Genomic DNA, 18,223 nt, shown 5'->3' on the forward strand with positions numbered 1-18,223 from the left:
TATCGCCTATTCCAGCCTCATACTATGCTGTCACCGTTTGCATTGTTTTCACCGCGGAGGTGCTGGCATAGCACCCTTGCATTTTGTGGTTAAACGTGAATGAAGTCGCGCAGAGCAGAGCCGTTGGGAACATTGTCTACGGCGCATGTAATCAGCGCACGCAGTCAACATACAACGTAATGCAAATCAAGGTACGATTTGAATGCTCGCCTATAGGTCGATTGGGTGCTGACCTCGGTTATTCTACGCGGCTCAGTTTGCCCACCGCACATATATAGGGTCACAGGTTTGAGTACCTCACACGAGAGGTCACGTCGTGCAATTTCAGGCTCCAATAATTTCATGATTCAATTTGTGCAGGGGAGTTGAGTGCAAAGACTTTGCGGAATCTTCTCTGTGAGAAATTTAAGGTCGCGGTTCAGGTTGTCAGTCGAGAGAGAAGGACTAGTGTAAAGAATGTGGCGGGTGCCTTAGAGAAGTAGCCCTTTAACAGGTGGACATTGCACGGGCCCCGAAGTGGCCATCATAGAAGTGAGCGGCAAGAAAAGTAAAGCCACTGGTACAGTTTTGGTTCAAGTACAGACTATCTGAAAAGCAGCGTTGGCGGCAACGCGTGAAGGTAACGGCGTTACCAGTAGCGCCTTACTTTTTTAAGTAACTTAGTAACGCACTCGTCACCAAGGTCGCCTACTTACGTTAACATTCTCGGTAACATTATCAGTTACTTTTTATTCCAACTGTCCCCCCTCTTTGCTTCTTTTACAGAATAAAAAAAAAAAGCGCAGAGCACCTTAAGTGATGTTGCAAATGAACAAAATGTGCAGGTGCACTCGACGATCCTTGTTGCGGCTCCCATGCATACCAGAAACAAATTCCCTTGACGACGCATCCAATAAGAAAAAAAAAAAAGAAGAAAAATGACAGGTACCGATAAAGCACGAAGCACGTGCATGAACACGCATTTACACACTGGGCTGTTACTTAAATTCAACAGCAAGCCGTGGTTATTAGAAAGTTGTCGCCGCAATTCTCTAGCGCTGATTATCAACTTTGTTTTCAAAGTAAACTTTGCTTCCTTTTATCTGAAACTTCTACTACATTCCTGGTTATTAAATTCTTGAGCGAGCGAGGCTGACCTTAAACAGCTTCACATAAACACTCACGTTTTTTTTTTCGTTTTTTTTTCGGCAATTATAAAGTTTCAAGTGAAAAAAAAAAAAGATATGTGCGCAAATATAATTTTCCAAAACTATGCATATAAGGATTTTTTTATTGTTACATAATTTGCGCGTCTACTTGGTTATTAGAGGCGTACAGAGCATTTTGGAACATCGCATTTTTCAGAATTACTGTGAATTTGTTGAAAGTTAGCGATGTTTTCTTTTGTGAAGTTATAATTGATGATGAAGTGTCATTTCGTGTTTAATGTCACATTCAGAAGATAGCTTCACCATGTGCCACAGACTTAGAGGCCGTCACATCTGATTCTACAGACAACTTTATACGCTACTATAACATTGCTAAGAGGCCTGCACATTTGAGCAAAGTATTCTCGTTAAATCAGGTTTTCGAGTAAAATCGTTGCTTGTTCTATGTGCGAAGTATAAACTTTATTAAATTGTTTTCGTGAGTTGTTGCAGCAAAGACGCGCAGATTAAAATTTATGACCATGCTGCAAAGTAACGTGCGGTACGCTTTTTTTTTTTTTCCGTAACGGTAGCATGTATTTTGTTTTTTTAGCTTACCGATTTAGTTACTTTTTCTTCGGTTACTCCTTTAACAGCAGAACTTACGCGACAATTGAGGCCGATGCCTCTATATTAACCTTTATTATAATCTTAGCAGGAAAAAAATGTGTGTATTGCTAAATGCGAAGAAAGCTGTGAGGAATGCATTTTAAGCGTTTAATTTTCAGGCATCATTCAAAGATCCGACCAGTAAGGAAGATGCATTACGAGTAAGTTGACCTTGTGTGACAAAGTGTTGCGTAATTTACCCTTGATTTACCATTCACAGTATTTCAGTAAGATTCCCCATTGGAAAAAAGAAAAAAAACGTTCTATGATGCCCTCATATACGTTTTGTCATACAATGTCATTCAAATAGCATACATATATCATACTACATTATACATTGTCAGAAAGTTTGAAAAGTAATATATGATAATGCATGACATCATATGCTATTTGTATGCTATTTGCACGAGAGTATTTGATCACTTGTGTAAGGGCCTGATGCATCATAGACCTTTTTTGGACGGGGAACAGCACGGAGCTGGCGGCATATCCTTTTACAAAGTTCACACGCAGCACAGACGGGCACAAGGAGCTCACTTTTTAGGAGTTCGAATGTAGAAATAGGCAGTGCCACACTCAATAACAGCAATCATCCTTGCGTGAATACGTTTCGATACATATCCGCACGCCTTCCGCCTTTGATACCATTCTTGTCAGGTTCAGTTGATAAGAGGTCTGGGAAAGATTGACCGAGAGATTCGAAGGCCACATGCGTATGCGGTAAAGATATGAAGAAATAAGGAAGGCGTAAACGTTTTGGTTTATTCTTCACACGATCAATGAAATCAAGGATGCGACGACAGCGGAGCACGTTGCTAAACTCTTCACCCCTGCATCCGAGTGCAGTGAGGACTGCCCCATAAGGTGGATGCTTTCGAACGACGTAAAAAAAAAAATGATAAAACACACACAAACACACACACATACACGCCGGCAAAAGAGTGCTCGACGTGAATGGGGCGTTCATTCAATCCGGAGGGCTGCGCCGGGTCTGCAGTCACACGGATATCCGCGTTCCCCGTTATTTGGCGCTGCCGCCGCGGGCTGCGTTCGCGTCGCACGCCGATGGCGCTGACCCCGTCATTACGCCGCCGTCTCGCGAGCAACATAGGTATAGGCACGCTCGCGCAGAAAGCGTCGAAATAGGCGTGACCTCTTTCGGGGCAAACATGTGTGTGCCCTGGCACGTATGCTGTAGTGCTGCTACGGCAGCTCCGAGTGTGAATAGAAGACCTATCGATCGGTCGGAGAAGATTGTTGCTAGTGGCATGCGGTGCCCTGACCTGGAGCCAAAGAGAGATCGAAGTTTGTGCTGCATTTTGAGGGCTTTTGGAAGGTGTAACCGGATTTAGCGCCTCTGATATAGGGGTCGCGATTTTTCGGTTGTGCATTTTCGTATCGAGTAATTCGAGGAAGGGCCCCCCAATCTCCCTCTCTCTCTCTTTTTTCATGGAGGAGAGATGAGTGCGTGGGTCATTCACATTGTGTTCACAGATAACTCTGAATAATTAGAGCAGGACGTGGATCCCAAATATGTTAGAATTAAAGGAATACTTCACGCTGGGGCATCACAGTGTTATTTCGAATAAACTAGGTTTGGTTGATGGAGTTTAACGTTCCAAAGCGACTCCGGCTAAGAGAGACGCCGTAGTGGAGGGCTCCAGAAATTTCGACCACTTGTGCTCAAGCAGATGAAATAGTTGTACAGGTCAACTCAAATGACCTATCTATTGCACCCAACGGGTGCAAACTGCCCGGTCTAATGAAGTTGCAAACTTCACTTCTAATCAGTCGGCTTTTCATAGGAATGCTGGGAGGCTCAGCCAAAAACCTTTAAGTATACTAACATTTTAGCATTGCACACTTTAATGAAAGCTAGGTCATACGAACAAGCATGCGTCAGACACAGGAAACATATAGAAGGGCACTATACTTACGAGCTCTACAGCCACTTATAAACCATGGGGCCCCCCTTATTGGTTTGACGGGCGCTTGCCCATGAAATAAACTTATTTAATCACGCCCACGGTAAAGGTGAAAAAGACGAACCTGATTCAAGACATTGCTTCGCTGGTATCTATATTACAAGAACCCAAAGAGTTCAATGTCCTGTTTTTATAGAGAGCTAGAAATTATCTCAGTCTTGGGCATGATTGGCTTCCACTTGTACCTTCCAACTGAAGATCTAAATTAAAGCATCCTATTAGAATTCAGGAAACCAATTGGACGCTCCATTCCACTACAAACAGTCCCATTGCCAAGCATTCCTGAGAGGACACCGGTCAACTTCTGCAAGAGGCACACTTTCTCAGTGTTTTCTAGCTGCCAGCACTGCAGTCAGCCTACACTGGGCTGAAAGCCACAAACGTGTATCTGTGTCACGGCGTTAGGAGATAAACCAACCTGGAAAGCCATCGACTGCTCGCAAAGCAAGAAAATTACGAAAACGGGAGCTGTGTGGCAACCAGCACGCGACCCTTTACTGACGTCACTCGCGGAGCTGCTGGTGGCCAGCGGTATTCCGCTTTCGTGCCACCGTTTAGCGGCCGTTTAGACGGTCCGCTTATTCCTTTAAGGCAAAGTCCACTTAGGGCTAGCTCAGAAGCGAAGATATGCGGCGAAGCGTATTCGGCGAAGCGTATTCGGAATGAGACCGAGCGAAGAGAAAGGAAAATGAAGGCGCATCTGGCGCGTGGTTGCGATGACCGCCTTGATCAGTGCGTGCCTACAGCCGCCGTGGAAGTACGTCCTGAACGTCGCGCGATCCAAGAGGCTGAGTGGAACGTTGCGCGTTCCAACTCAATTAAGAAGTCGCCGGAGGACTACCCTGTCGCTTCCTCATGAAAAGCAATCATTGAAAGTGCACTTCTCGAAGCATCTCATCTAATGAGTGAGGAGGCTCCTCAGTATTTTCGGCCACCCATATATATATATATATATATATATATATATATATATATATATACCCATTGAACAGCCGGGTACCCACCGGCTGTTCAATGGGTACAAGCTTTCCCTCGTTCTGGTGCTCGGCTCTTTGGGGTGAAATGTTTGGGAAAAAGGTCATAGGTCCCAAATAGTTGCTCCGATGTGGCAGTGATCAGTTCCGCCATCGGACAGCAAAAAGTCCGCCTTGTGCGGCAAAAGCCCACTATGTGGCCCTTTTTGAACTAGCATTTTGGTTCATGGCCCATTTTTCCAAGCATTTCAGCCCAGAAGAGCCGAGCACCAGGCCGGGGGAAATCTTGTACCCATTGGAAACCGGTGGGTACCCGGCGGCACTGGGGATCGAACCCCGTACCTCCTGAATGCGATATATATATATATATATATATATATATATATATATATATATATATAACTTTTTTTTTTTTACTTCAACTGGCATGCAATGCGAGAACAGAAACACCACTACGCAGCAGACCCTATCTAAAATCTATAGAACTATGTTACCATGCAATGAAATGAAAGGAAACTTGTGTTGGCGACATTACTGACTTCTCAGCACACCTGCTATTTCTTAAATTATGTTTCTGCAATGCTCTTTTCTCTTTTGGTTGGACTATTTGTGTTCACTCTGTATGCAGTGGGGATTTAAAGTACAGTAAAGTAAAATTGCCTTTTTTCTTTCTTCAGTCGTTGCTTCTTTTCTCTCCAGTAGTCAGACGCGGTGAGCGGTGAGCGCATAAGCGACAAGAGGAGAATAGAATCCTGAAGCAAAGTTTTGTAACAGACCGCAAGAAGTTTTGTCTCTTGCTTCTTGTTCAATCAAGGGGACAAGTTCTGATCCGAGACGAATACGTTAGAGCGCTTTCTGGGCCCCTTTCGCAGGTTTGGATATCAAGCTTTCTGTTATGTTGTCTCATGACGCCCACTTAAAGCACTTTCAAGCGAATGGCTATCGGCTCTATATTATGCGGAATGTGGAGAACAGAGTAATCAGCAAAAGGGGCGGAAAGCGGAGTTTCGGTAGGGATGCATGGTATGCGGCATGATATGTAGGCTATTTGGCATACCCCGCCGGGGTGGCGCAGTGGTTACGGCGCTCGACTACTGTTCCCAAGGACGCGGGATCGAATCCCGGCCTCGGCGGCAGCTTTTCGTTGGAGGCGAAAAGCAAGGCGCCCGTGTGCTGTGCGTTGTCAGTGCACGTTAAAGAACCCCAGGTGGTCGAAATTTCCGGAGTCCTCCACTGCGGCGTCTCTCATAGCCTAAGTTGCTTTGGGACGTTAAACCCCACAAACCTAGGCTATTTGGCATAGTGTCACCAACCAGTGCTCGATTTCAAATGGGACGAGGAAGACAGACACGCATAGACATCAATGACTTGATTGCTGCGAATAGGCCTGTCTGCAACCTTTCCGAACATCAACCTGCTTGCATGGAGACCTTTCTGATTTGTGGCTTGTAGTAGCTAATTCCGGGCATAGGTTTCCCGGAATAGACCGGAACAGGCTTCTTAAGAGTATTAGTGGATGTATCATCCACTAATAATCATTCCGTTTACTTCATATCTTTTGACTAGCATTGCGCTGCATGCAATAGTGTAGCCTTTCCATTTACTGTGTTGTGAATTTCGCACCGCGGCGCCCTGGCCCTGAAGACCGTTTGCCGTTGAGGTGACTTACGGGTGTTACGTATTTTGTTATTTACTTGCTTTTACCGATTGTGCTAAGCTGTTTAGTGCTTTTGTCATGTATTCATTTAAGACATGTTTTCCTCCAGTTGCCCCCCCCCCCCCCCCCCCCCCCTCTGCAACAACGCCCTTGAGGTGCTGCAGGTACTTGTATAAATAAAATAATAAAGAAAACGAAGCAGAATACTGCTTGAAAGAAAAAAGGCACGACAAATGTATGCCTAACAAAGCCCACTGCCTTATTTTATTTTTTTTTTATTTTTTTTTAGCTGCCGCCGACATGAGCAGAGACCTACGAAATGCTGTCTTTATCAGGAATTAGCGAAGCCATATGCGTCAAGACGTACTGCTCTCTTTACTAGGGAATAGCTGCGCGTAATTTTGCAAAAGCCTGCATGCTTGGATAATGGCAAGGACAAACCGCTTTACACGCTGGACATTTGCCGGAATTCGAGGCATGCACTCGGTGGGCGACAAACATCCTCAGCCGAACGTAGCTTTCGAAAGTTTGCTTTCCTCTTATCGAGCCAGCTGAAATGATGCAAGCGTGGCTGTGCCATTTTGGCAGAGTTCAGAGAGCGCTGAATGCATTAAAAGGCCTTATTCCACGCGTGACACCTTTTCGATAGTGGTACAGCTTGGGCCACAAGGTATGTGTAGACAGGATGCGCATACCGGAATTTGAGCCAACTTTCGCCCGTTGGCTACGCATAGCGAATACCCAGAGCACTCTCGTCTATTCATTCTTTATTTTATCCACTTATTAATTTAGCGAGTCGCGTTCATTCTCGATCTTCACACGGTTCCAAGTCAAGCAGAAATCTTAAGCTAAAATCTTTTAGTTTAGAAAATCTCCCGAATGAACGATAAGTATACTTGTATAGGCTTACTGTCTTCGGGCTCTCATGCTGAAGAAAAAAAAAAGAAAAAGAAGAGAGAGAGAGAGAGTGCATCTTTGAGGCCGTTTTAATGCGCCTTGGTCAGCATCATATATTCTGCTCGATACATGTTTCGGCAGAAAGTTCTATTCACAAGTTGCGTTTATTTTTCTTTTTGTGGTATTTATTCATAAATCCCCGTGAGAAAATACGCATGCATAAGTAAGCCATTAGCCCCAAGCTCAATTTTCTTCCTCTTAGCGAGGTGACTACCACATACTAAGGCAGGATGAACGTGACCTGGCAAGTCACATCGAGCTTATTATTATTATTATTATTATTATTATTATTATTATTATTATTATTATTATTATTATTATTATTATTATTATTATTATTATTATTATTATTATTATTATTATTATTATTATTATTATTATTATTATTATTATTATTATTATTAGTTATTTAAACTCAGCATTACGTTCTTTAAAAGTACAGGGTGTCCGCCTTGCCTTACAATCTACAAGCACGAACCGGGTCTAGTTATATCATAATTTTAAACACGAAACAAATATCAGTTTGCATAAACGCCGATTAGATACACCCAGATACCCCTAAATGTCATGTGCTCTCTGAACCATAGGGTGGCCCTATATGACAGCATATGTATATACAGGCACATATGACCAGGTGTGCGCATTTCCCCATATGCCACTATCAACCCATATTGGGATTGTCAAACGTGCAGCGCCCACTTTCCCATGTATTAATATTCTCATTTCTACGCTCTTTAGTCGTTGTCGTTCTTAGGCTTGATTCGTCAGAGATCAATTCTTGTCGGCTTTAATACAAGAGCCAATTGAATTCCCGTATTCAATTATGGACAGCAACAAGTCAAACTATTGCATTTTTTTCTTAAGCTCAGCCTTCGTTACGGCAGTTCCTTAGTGTCTTTTAATCCTCTGCGATGAAGACCATGCTTAGAAGCTAATGTATAGCTTACAAAGCTAATGATGAATACTTCAAAGCAATGCGCGTCTTTTTTTGCACCCCTCACAAGCGTCTTAAAACGCAACCGATATGCCAAGACGCATACACTCAACGGTAAGAATTAAATGTTATATATCTGTATCATGCGTGCTTCATCAATACTGTCAGCATTTGTGATCACTTCTTTATACCCGTACTTAGCCGTAAACATCTCTAGCACAGGTGGATCAATGCTAATTCACTGCTTGGTTTTCCTCGATAGAAATTTTCATTTGCTGAAGTTACTTTAGCTCTAATGCATAAAAACAGTCATTAGACCGATGTAGAATACAATACTGAAGTACGCTGCTGGGTAAGTATTCTGGACTGGAGAAACCATTGTGCAAACTACCGTGCTGCATCTTGCGTGTCACTGCAAGGCTTCCGCAACGTGCGCCGCATTAGACAGAGCTCAGACGCGCTGCGTAACAATATGATAAGCGCCATCCTTGGAGTAGCGTTTCCTCGTTCTGAAGGCACTGCCTGCAGCCTTTATTTTCTGTAATTGCACCGTTGTGTTTGGCCGTTGGCCGCATACGTAATGAAACTCGCTCTGACGAATTTCCAGCCTTGGGAAACCTTAGCCTCAATGAGCTCTTTCAACAGGTAGGAATACATGACAACACCCACCAATTGCAAAAAACCACAAGAATGAAAAACACTGAATGTCTTCTCTAAATGACCATATTTCATCCACTTCACAAAAAGCAACGCAAGTACCCCGAGCAAGGCTGAAAAGCTCAACGGAAATTGTCTTTCATTATTCTGACGCTTGCTTAAGACAGCGGTCATGTAGTTTAAAAGCAAACAAAAAATCACAAAGTCAAATAGAAAAGTTACTGGCAATGTTCGATCCCCCAAAAGAGACATTCGTCGCAATGCAGACTGTAAAACTTTGCTTAGAACACAATGTAAGATTTACTGGTGGGGACAGCCCGCGACGCCGCTGTGCACCGGGGGCACAGCTGGCCCAGTACACAACTCGCTCATCTTCAAATCGGTCCTGTGATCTCAGCGTATTCTACGGGACGAGCAGCGAAACCTTGTCGACAGAGGCAAAACACATGAGCTATCTCATTGCTACAGACAGCGGATGTTATAGCGGAGCGTTTATTTCTCGGCGGTTGGACTAATTAACGCAAACGAAGCCAACGAATGAGCAAAGAATCCAGTGACTAAGCGATGAAATGAGACAAAGCCACGCGGGAACCTCTGCTTTGTCATCAAAGCGGTGGATCTGATCCGTGTAACGGCTCAAATAACGCGCGTAAGTGGGACACCTAGCGAACAGTCATCTATTGGAGTCTAGAGGAAGTAGAGGTCTTCAGACTCTTGCGACGTCGCCCAGTCTGTCCCCATCTATAATTTTGACACTGTGTTCTAGACGTATACCTGACGCTACACTAGAGGCACCAATAGCTTACTATAGTCATATGATTAATTTCTGTTGTACCTTTTTTTTTCACATTTTTTCACCCTCATCTGGAATAGCTGGACAGATGTAATACCAGGAAGCCATCTCCTGCAATCACAAAATCTCCCTTTCTCTCTTCAAAACAGGAAGGCTAGTTTAAACATGGTCCATGGAGCACGAGGGCGTAACAGCAGAAATACCAGTGGCAATTTCACGTGATGTTTGGAAGAAATTAACTGACTGCAAGCTCAATACACATGATTAAGCTCATCGGCACATTTGCCGTAACATTAGGGCCATTAAACGCCGCGGTGGTTTTGCGTCTATGCCGGTCTGGCTTTGGAGCCAAATGTCTCGGCTGCAGCGGTCGCATTTTGACGAAGATGCACATTCAAGAACTCCCGTATGCTGTGCGGTGTCCGTGCGCGTTACGGAACTCCTGGTGGTATAGCACGACACCTCGGGTACAGTGAAACGCATAATCTGTGTGTCTCTTAGTAGGTTAAACCGTAGATGACACAGCATACCTTGCTCAGTGTAGTGGGAGCATGACTGACCCACAAGTCCCCACGGCTGCGAACGGCACAAATGGGTTTTGAATAGAAGATATTTATTAAAATCATTCGTAACATCAATAAGCTAAAATAGACCTTAGACGTGCTTTGTGAAAAACCGTTAAATACCAAAAGTAAAAGTAATTTTTTTCTCGCTTTTTATTATTAACGTATTCACAAGAGCTGAACATGATCAGCCAGCTGTGCTCACGGCAATGAACATAGTTCAAGAGCAATAAGAAATCAGGATACGAAGAAAGCTTTGCTGTAGCAGAAGAATGCATCGCTGTTATAAAGCACAACTTCTTTCTTTGACGGATTACACAACTGCCAAACGCTGTTTTCCTTGTCTAAAGAACGGGGCTACCATTCAGTTTCTATTAAGTTCCTTTCAGGCTAGCAAAGTTATGTAAATAAAAGCACAAAGGCTACCGTTCTGTTCGCATTGGTGAACCCATTTTATCGTTGCCCCGACGTCTTTTATGAGTACCGGTATTTTCGTTTGCTGCGTAGACTCCGCTCTCTATAGAGGCGCACGTCGACTTTTGTTCGGCAGAGATGCTTATCTCAGCGGACCTAATGCGCTCGGCTGCCTGCTTGGGCGTCTGGTTGCATTCGCGCACAATATTATAATGTTGTATATGCAGGTTATCACTAGCGCTCCTGGAGCCCCGCCCAGGCACTCATTCCTGGTATTCCCGTTGATCGGATTAATTGAAGGGAGGTGTATTCAGCAACGCAGCAAGCTGACGAGTAAGTCCGTTAGTGAGAGAGATAATTAGTAAGTGATGATTCAGCGAGGACGAGAGTTTGCAAACGAATGTGTTCGCGAAAATACGACTCGGTGATGGATTTTGTGAATTCACATACTGAGGGGATGAGAGTACGCGGTAAATCGAGGAGGGTGAGAAACTGTTGCTGAATGTGTACAACAAAGCAGCGGCTGTTCTGACTTCTACTATGCGCTTACGTTTAGTCGCTCATTTATCATTTCTGCCATGGGAATAATTTTTTTTTTCCGGCGCCCGTGTGCTGCGATGTCAGTGCACGTTAAACCCCCAAAACCAAACCAAACTAAACCAATTTTGAAATGACCGCCGGCATACTGGTTTCAGACGCTATTCTGCTGGACTGCGAAAGCTTAGTTGTTTTGGTTTATCTGATAGTTTTTGCAAAAGCTAGCGGATTACTTCCACCGAGAGTCATGTCATTCTCGTTAAGAATTACTCACGCTATCGACGCTTCTCTCCTGTTGTGGGAAGCCATAAGAATAAAGCGCTTATAGACGCAGACTAAGCTCTTTTGTTTTTACATTGACAGTAATTTCAGGAAGTGACAAGAAATCTTACAATGTATAAATAAAGTCGCTCGTCAGGTATGGGAGGAAGAGATTGTTGCGAATGTTAAGAACATAACCACAGCAGGACGATGGCAGTATGAACGAACTGTTGCCAAAGGAATGGGCTAATACGCCTTTATAACATCTTAACCGATTGTCTGAAGTAGATGCAAGATCACGTGATTGATTACCAGCGGGACGGAACACGCGAAATTCCTCAAATTCATGCAAAAAAAAATCGTTTTTCTTTTCCAGTATTTGACGTGTGTTCGCATGGTTCTTGAAATCGTGCCCTAAATGTAAGCCTCCACTATAAGCAAGGAAGTTTTTGAAAACACTTTTGCAAAGCCAGCAATGTCAAAGAGCTTGGGATGCGGTGTACTTACACTGTGTCGTTTTACCAGCCATACATATAAATTAAACTGTGTCTCCGCAGATATTTAACTTTGCGACACCTCTGCTATACAGTGAAGTAAGGAGCAAGGAAAAGCCATTAGTGTTTTAACTTCCATCAGCTAGATTGAGCGGCTGTGTAACTGCTCTCGGAATAGACAGCGAGCTTCGTGCGCTTAGTTGGACGAACTGTGATGTAGCAAAGACGGATGCTTTGGCAGAGAAAAGCGCTCTTGGTATAAAGCCTCTTTTAACTGCATTCCGCATTTGTTTAAGATAATTTCTTGCGCGTACTTTTTACCTCGTTCCCTTCTGCTTATTATATAGTGACCAAGGTTAGCCATCATCGTTGTTTTGTACGCTCAGCCGACATCGCTATCAATTAACCTATTATTATCCCGACGGCCTTCTACACAAACACGGCAATCCAAGCCCGAGTCGTCGAATTCGCGTCGCTTGACAACGTTTCCAGGCAAAGAAGAAAAAGAAACAGACGGCGTGCGCCCTCCACCTGCTAAAGGTTAGATCAATTATCACGTCACTGATGACGGTCACCGAAGTCATTCTGTGCCACGTGCAGTGTTTTTGGCTGTCATTACTCTCCAGGGTTGTGTTGTTGACACTCTGATAAGCTGCCTGTAAAGCTCCGCAGTGTTTGGCCACTTTTTTTTTATTTGCGTTGTTTGCATAGGTAAGCCCACGACCTACTGTAGTAGGTCGTGGGTAAGCGTTTCGTGTCAAGGATGTGCGAAGACAAAGATAGCGGACGATGGCTAAATTGTTTTTCTTGGGGGGGGGGGGGGGGATTTTTGTTTGCAAGCAACAGGGATGGAAGGAGAAGTAAAAAAAAACACCTGATTTGAAAAACAACAACAACAAAGAATTGTTCTTGAAGATGAATAACTACATCTTTACGGGAGCACGACGTAGTGAAGATGTGTGTAAAGCCATGCTATTTATAAGGCACCCATTTATAGGAACACGTCAGGTAGGACATGCGACAAAGAAGTGGAAATAGTCAGAAAGTTCAGGCAAGAGCATTGACATTAGCAGTCAAAGAAAAACAGCCCGCGGGAAAGAACTCTCACTTTCTTCGCAGACAACGCTTGAAACAGTACACACTCGAGAGCAGTTGTGTACGCGATTGTGTTTCTGCACTCGAAACGCTGAAATGCAGGGAAATCCCGACCCCACGAACTTCAACACAAAATACTAAACTGCTGAATTACGAGAACTAAGCTTGTCGCAGCATAAACATCGCACCTAGCTGAAGTGATAGGGAGAGAGAGGGAGAGATGAGAGAGAGAAAATACATTTCATTTGTTATTCCCATTCGATACTTTTGCAAGTATACAGGGCCAGGGCGACGCGACAGGGGCGCCGCGTACTAATGTTGCCGCACAGAGCCCAGAGTGGAGTCAATGTAGTAGATTTAAGGTGCCTCAGCGTCCAGCGCAGTTTTGAAGCGACAAAATCGAGTTGTCCCAAGTCGAGTCAGTAGCACGCGCCATCTACCGACAAAGCTGCCGGTTCGACGGTGCGAAAAGCGGGGCAGCGAATGTGCTTCGGTTACTTGCGTGGCGGGAGCGCTGCACGCCCGTTGCTAATAGGGCGCCTACATGCTGCGACGGGCGCCGCGGCGAAACATTTAGGCTCCCTAATTACTAAAGGGAGCTTCAAAATAAGGTGTCACACGCATGGTCGGAGCCTGCGGCGCCTACTATGTAACCAATTAGAGATCTGCGTTTGGGCACAGCGCTCCCTATCACCATTTCGGCAACTTCGTCGTCGTTTGAGAGTCAGCACAGAAGCACACACACACACACACACACACACACACACACACACACACACACACACACACACACACACACACACACACACACACACACACACACACACACACACACACACACACACACACACACACACACACACACACACACACACACACACACACACACACACACACACACACACACACACACACACACACACACACACACACACACACACACACACACACACACACACACACACACACACACACACACACGCACGCACACGCATGCACGCACACGCACGCGCACGCACGCACACACACGCACACACGCACACACACACACGCGCGCGCGCGGACGCACACACACGCGCACGCACGCACGCACTCACACACACACACACACACACACACACACGCACACGCATGCACGCACACGCACGCGCACGCACGCACGCGCACGCACGCACACACACGCACACACGCACGCACACACACACGCACACACACACACGCGCGCGCGCGGACGCACACACACGCGCACGCACGCACGCACGCACGCACGCGCACACAATTCTGGCTCTACGCTCAGTCTGAAAGCTTGCTGGAATGCCATCACGCTGACACAGGTTGCAGCACACTGCGTACTTGATTCTGCCCACGGGACGGAGCACCATGCGACCGGCCGGCAGCGCGAGTAGCAGACGTAGGCTTCTGTCCCCGCTGTCTCTTGCTGGCCAACCAATTTCTAGGCGCCAAACGGGCGAAGTGCAACTTAACAATGGGTCTGTACTCCATTGGCGAGATAACTTGATCCGCCTCGTCAATTTGCTTTTTTCTTGCTCGCTCATCTATGCCCTCATCTATCGCAGTTCCGGTCATTTGACTTGGATGTTTTACGAACCGTCCAACACAAGTGTTTAGAATAAAATGCAAGAGAAAAAATCAAATCATAGAATAATAACCACCGCGATTTGGTGGGAGAAGACAGGTTTTCAAGATTTCGTGAGTGTAGCGCATAATCTGCATGTCATTTGGAAGAGGAATAAGTTTGCAGTCCATGCGCTCCATTTCTTGCATGAACACGAACTGCAGACTGAGTTGCTGTTGCGTTGTGTTACGCACGGCCTAACATGCCGAAGCGAAACATGTCGGCACATGACGGGTTATGTCGGGACTAATTTGGACCACCTACTGGTTATTTAGAGTGCATTGGAGTCAGCGGAACGCGACAGCTAAGGGTCTCTGTAAAAGGTCAGTCATCTAGGATCACCATGGTCACGACTATAAAGACGTCTAAGCGCGCCTCAGGACATGTTTCGAAAGCTGGTCTTCGTTTAGCGACACGATGCACTTGATCTGGTATCGCGGCGTGGCCTCCATACCGTATACCTGCGTGCACTTTTGACACTGCTCTAGATGGACCACGGAACGCATACGTTCTCGACGAAAATGAATGCTGCGGTATGAATGCTGCCCGAGCATGCTTTATTCCTTTTTACATCATCTTTATCTGGGCTAGCTTGCCGGATGCAATCATTAAAGGGTGCATTTTCCTTTTATATGTTTTTAAACTAAGGTGGCGAAAAATTGAGACTTTTTCCTCGTGCCCATGTTGTGTTTAAGAATGCTCTTATGCATTATAGAGTGCGATTATGCATTATGCTCTTACGCAGGTTGTAGGTTCCGGTGTCATACGAAGTGTATGCGATATGATGCACATAAATTTTATATCAATTTTCTCTCTCTCTTTCCCCCCCTCCCTCCCCCCCTCCTCTCTCTCTCTATCTCTCTATTTCGGTCATCTAGATCTGTGCTGTTTGAGAGACGGCAAATGCCAGTCAATGGGACAGGGGCGTTTCGGCAACTGTATCACTGTGTGGGAGTCCCTGCAGGCTAAAATGAATCCATGCCGCCTTATGCATGGACTTGGAACGCTTATCTTGACCTGTTCGGCCCCGGGAACGTTATTCCACTCGCAGCGGAAAACGGAGCGTTCTGTGTTGTCATGTGGTTTACGTAAATATTGGAGTGGGATTCGTACGGAGATACTGGCGAGTGGAATATGAGGTATTGTATGGTATATCGGGGTTAACATCCTAAATAGACTCGTGGGCTATGATGGGAGCCGTATAATGGAGGGTTCCGGATAATTCCGAACAGCTGGGGGTCCTTAATGTGTACAGGCACTTTTTCGTTTCTGCTCGAAAGAAATGAGGTCGCTGGGGCCAGGATTCTGACCAAAACTTGGGATCAGCTGTTTCATTGTTAATGCTTTTGGTGCAAATCATTTCTTGCATCGCGGTTTATTGCATCACGTTTCTGATTAGCCGATTTCTACAAAGAATATGAGGAGAAATCGCACGAATGGAATATATGTGGCGTCGACGTTTACGGAATAAAATGCTGGCGGTTTAACAAACGTAATGAGTGTGAATGTTGTTAGTGTTGTTTATCACCAGGATTTAGTCACTTTGTTAGCTCTGAAGGCGGATTTGATCGTCACTACACAGCGATGATACATGCAGTGCAATATTTAGAGCATGTTTGTTCTAGTGTTACGCAGGACACCAACGTGTGCTTCCTGGTGCGTCCACTCAGACAGCATTTAAACGGCAAGCATTCAAACTTTGGTGTGCATATGATGCAGTTATACTCACGTGAGAACTATTTTAAGCTCGTGTCGATTATAAGCGTGGATATGTCTATCGAACGGCTAAAGCTGTACATTGCTTAGGAAACCATAGTACCTTCCAAACAGATGCGTGCTACTTGTGGAGAAAGTTTGAATCTTTGCGGGTTATGCTCCCTAAAATAAAAATTATATCATTAGAATGAAATGGTTGTTTCATTTACTGCACCATACGATGATGTTGCAGCAGAATGGTCCAAGCAGGGAACTTCCTGCCTAAACTCTTCCGTTAGAACTAGTTTGGCATCCAGGAAAGGATCAAAATGCTGGAGATTATATCTGATAAAACCGAAGAGCATTGCTTGATTGTTCATGCGGCATTAAATGAACTGAGCATTTGGAAACTCAAATCAGGTATTTGTTACTTTCCTTCTTTCATACATATTTGTTTTTGGCGCTCTCCAACTGCGCCTCGGTGAGAACAACTGCGGGTGCCGCATTACAATCCACATAAACAGTGGTAACATTCACAAACCACAAAAGCAGTGACCTCTCACAATTAAGCATTGTTTGAATAAGTAAAAGTTAAACTTCGATTATTATTTACTTCTCACAGGTGTTAATATGCCCTTCTTTATGTTAAGTACCTTCAACGCTTCAAACGCTTTCAAGGACATTTTTGGCACTCACAAATTCTACAACCGGGTGATAGCCATCGGCAAGCGAACAAAATGACCTACATGTACTAAAACCTACTTTGCTCCCCTTCATTACCCACGAATGCTAGTTAAGACAATTACGCTCCCTTTTTAATAATTTAAACGTAACCACGGTTTTCACGAATGGAGACTACGCACTTTAAATGCTCGACTCCAACGGTACTTTCTGAGCGTTACTTTCTTCTTCTATGCAACGGTGGGCGTCAAAAGCAAGGTGGAAAGATCTGACTAGTGTTTTCAAGCAAGAGTTGTTCAGGCTCTACTATCGCACCTGCTCAACGGTAAGAACATTTTGGCTGCCGTCGTGCATGTATGCAGTAGAGATTTCAGCTCGCTCCGGTTGTAAGCCAAGGAAGGTCGCTGCCACCACACGTGTTTAGGAGCGAAAGAACTGAAGCCTTCAACTTATCTTGTGTTGCAGGCGAACTGCTCATCAGCGAGCAATCGACGTTTGCCTGTGAGTGGGAAGGACTCTCAGCCCTCTCAGTAGAGATGTCGTCGAGACTGCGTGTGTGTGCGTGTGCACATTTTATGCACGTGTTTATGTTGCCCGGTTGTATATCAAGGCTGTCAAGGAAGATTGACAGCGCAAAGAGTGTAGGCTCATAAAGTACTCTCTGTGCACCATTACTGCGGTGCGTTTCAAAAATGTGCAATCAAGTGGATAAGCAACACTGACTGCAAGTAAAAGAGCTCTATTCGGCAATGCATTGGGGCCCAGGGCTTCCTGGCCGATTCTGTTGCTGCAGTTATTCTAATAGATGTGCATATGCTTTGGTTTTGGCAGCAATACGATATAGAGAGTAGTCAGCTGGCTTGTTGGTAAGTTGGCCTGTGGTGTCTCAAAGTTACCATCAACGATGCCTATGATGGCAAATGCATGATTAACTGAGACTGCTTGCTTTTTCTTATTGCAGTTTTTTTGTGCTTGGATTACATACTAGTTTAACTTATGCAGTGACATTTCAACACTGCCGTACATAGAAGGCACTGTGCTCTTTCTGTTGCAACCTCGGTGTGCGAATGCTCTAAAGATAAATATTGCTTAGG

Source organism: Amblyomma maculatum, chromosome 1 (genome assembly GCF_055883805.1).
Source record: "Amblyomma maculatum isolate TAMU_Amacu chromosome 1, ASM5588380v1, whole genome shotgun sequence".
Classification (NCBI taxonomy): domain Eukaryota; kingdom Metazoa; phylum Arthropoda; class Arachnida; order Ixodida; family Ixodidae; genus Amblyomma; species Amblyomma maculatum.